The sequence below is a fragment of the Dermacentor silvarum genome, chromosome 2 (genome assembly GCF_013339745.2).
Source record: "Dermacentor silvarum isolate Dsil-2018 chromosome 2, BIME_Dsil_1.4, whole genome shotgun sequence".
NCBI classification, from domain to species: Eukaryota; Metazoa; Arthropoda; class Arachnida; order Ixodida; family Ixodidae; genus Dermacentor; species Dermacentor silvarum.
Genome location: NC_051155.1, coordinates 261,326,745 through 261,329,711, shown reverse-complemented (window position 1 = coordinate 261,329,711; position 2,967 = coordinate 261,326,745). Strand labels below are relative to the sequence as shown.

The 2,967-nt window shown below is 51.7% G+C and overlaps 1 pseudogene; it reads left to right on the top strand.

The window, feature by feature from the left end:
* The first annotated feature begins 2,285 nt into the window (after window positions 1–2,285).
* Window positions 2,286–2,420, top strand: LOC119443270 (U1 spliceosomal RNA; annotated as a pseudogene).
* Window positions 2,421–2,967: the final 547 nt, after the last annotated feature.

Here is a 2,967-nt window from a genome sequence, read left to right as displayed (position 1 = left end):
AGTAGGCAGTCATACGAAGTAAGGCTAGTTGTTTTATCGGCCGTGTAAATTTGTAAACATTCGCTTACTAAATTAACAAGCATGGCGTCAGCGCGCACAGGCAAACATGAACACGTCACATTCGATGACCGCGGACGCTCGCTGTCAACGCTGGTGTGAGGACGCGCGGCAGCAGCAGCGAGCGAAGTGACCTTCGTGCTTTCTAATGCTTCAACGCGAACTGATCGGCGAGAACACAGCGCACGCAAAGCTACGAGCCGTCGGCCCCCACCCAGACTGTGGCTCCAAAGCAGATCGCTTCCAAGATAAAGCCCGCGTGACCGCGCGCGGTCGAAGTTAACGCCGCCCCTCTCCTCCAGTGGCATGTGCGCGACGGAAGACGGTGCGCTTCCTCCCCGCTTTTGTCCCTTGGGCGCGTGAGATTGATCCGCGAACTCGGCTCAGCCTCGCACGCTTTCACTCACACATAACAACATAGGGCGCGCGGCTATGGTATTATCACCCTTGAACTTCATACGGAACGTCACGGTGACGACGACGCCAAAAGTGCGGCTGGGGTGTCTATTGCTCTCGCAGAATTGATCACGTCGACGCAAGCCTGTTCGTACATGTGCTTGCGTAAGCGGCGTAGTAACAGGTACATGGCTCCCCTTGGGCTGCCCCTGCAGCCACACATTCCCACACACATCAAGACAACCACGAAGAGTTCTCGCGGTTGTGTTCTCGAATCTATGCGTACATGGAACATGTGCCACACACACACACACACACACACAGCACACACACGCACACACACACACACGCACACACACACGCACGCACACACACACACGCACACACACACACACACACACACGCACACAACACGCGCGCGCACACACACACACACACACGCACACACACAGGCGCGCACACAGACATGCACACACGCACGCGAAAACCAGCATTTGCGCGGCGTTTACTGCGTCGCACGTATAGCGCGCCTGCCACGCAAGGCTTCACAGAGGCCAGCCACAAACTGGTTCTTTCCTCTTGGGAGGATAAAATTGAATTAGTGGCACGCCCGCTCTTTCGGCTTCCAACGCGCCTGGGTTGGTATCGCATCCCATGTATTATAACAATGAGCTTTGTCCTCGCAATGTGGGAATTCTACGACCTCCTGAAAAACCCCGTATACTCGGCCGAAAACTTGGAGAATGCTTTCTAGGAACGTCCAGAAAGCTTTTCATGTCATAAAACAGGTCAGGTCTTAACGGCGTAGCAGCCACTGCCATTTTATAAATATGTATGCAGCAGCCTCCAATTCATTAGAGCAACTTCACGATCTAGTTGGCACACCGGCAACGGAGGTGTGCGAATTTCTAGCTGTAGAACTTGACCCAGGAATTGCTGCAGCGATGCAGGAGCGTCAGCTGGCGCAGGCTGACTACATCGGCCGTGCCTGCTGAGGTGCGTGACTTCGGGTGGAGGCGAGGTTGGCGCGTTTTCCCCACGCAGAACCGCACTGCAGCGTGAGGCCTAACATCCAACAACCGCTTCCCTCAGTCAACACCACCTAGTAGGACAAGGCCTGTTCACTCCGATCCTCTGACGTCATGCTATCTGACCCGAAATTTCCATTGCCAAGCCTGGCGTGACGAAAGCGGTGACGTCGAAAGCACCGCTATACTTACTCGGGAGCATCACCATTAGCATCTACGGCAGTCGTGCGAGGTTGCATGACGTCATCGATTGGAGTGATCTATCTAGGTGGTGTTGCCTCAGTGCGGAGACAAAGAAACGTTGCGGCTGCCTGTTCGATTGTACTGTCGCCAAAAACTTATGGGTTCTTACTGTGGCACATGTTACATGTACGCATAGATTCGAGAACACAACCGCGAGAACTCTTCGTGGTTGTCTTGATGTGTGTGGGAATGTGTGGCTGCAGGGGCAGCCAAGGGGAGCCATGTATCTGTTACTACGCCGCTTACGCAAGCACATGTACGAACAGGCTTGCGTCGACGTGATCAATCTAAATGAAGACCAGTTCCTGCAGAAATAGTCGACACGTTTCATAGAGTTTCGCAGTGGACGCATTATTACGCAGCTGCTACCGTACTAACACCTTAATTTCGGGCATCTAATAACGCCTGCCAGACTTTAATGCAACCTTAAAATTTTAATTTTCATTATAACGCGCATCATTGTTGGTATGTGACAGTGGCTGGTATTTGAATGTTTTCCAGTACTTAAAATCAAGTTCACATGTATTTTGAAGAATGTCACTGTCGAAATAAACTTCTCAAACATTTAGGCGGTGCCCCCAGGGAGAGGCGCGGGCATTGCACTGCGCTCGTGCTGACCCCTGCCACTACACCAAATTGGGGCAGATGGGGCGTGCAGTTTTTGGTAGTGGGGGACTGCGTTCGCGCTATCCCCCTATTTATGTCAAATTCCAAAGACAGACTGCCACTGGTGTCTAGCATGTTTGTGTTACAGGGTTTCCGACGTGCGCTGCAACTTCATGTCTGTTTGAGAACAGTTCAAGCTGGTTGGATTTTTACTTTCGCTGTATTTCGCTTTTGAATAAATATATAAAAAATTAGGCAATACTCAGAAATCTGGCTCGCGCTGGTGCCGATTTTTGTAGGACTCCTACTGACGCCATGTGGCTATGGTGTTAATCTTTACCCGCCGTGGTTGCTTAATGGCTATGGTGTTGAGCTGTTGAGCACGAAGTCGCGGGATCAAATTCCGGCCACGGCGGCCGCATTTCGATGGGGCGAAACGCGGAAACACCCGTGTACTTCAATTTAGGTGCACGTTAAAGAACCCTAGGTGGTCCAAATTGATCCGGAGTCCCCCACTACGGCGGTCCTCATAATGAGATCGTGGTTTTGGCACGTAAAACCCCATAATTTGAATTGAATTCGCGTTTATATCCATAAACCACGGCGGGAAGGGATTAACCCCATAGCTTAACACCAT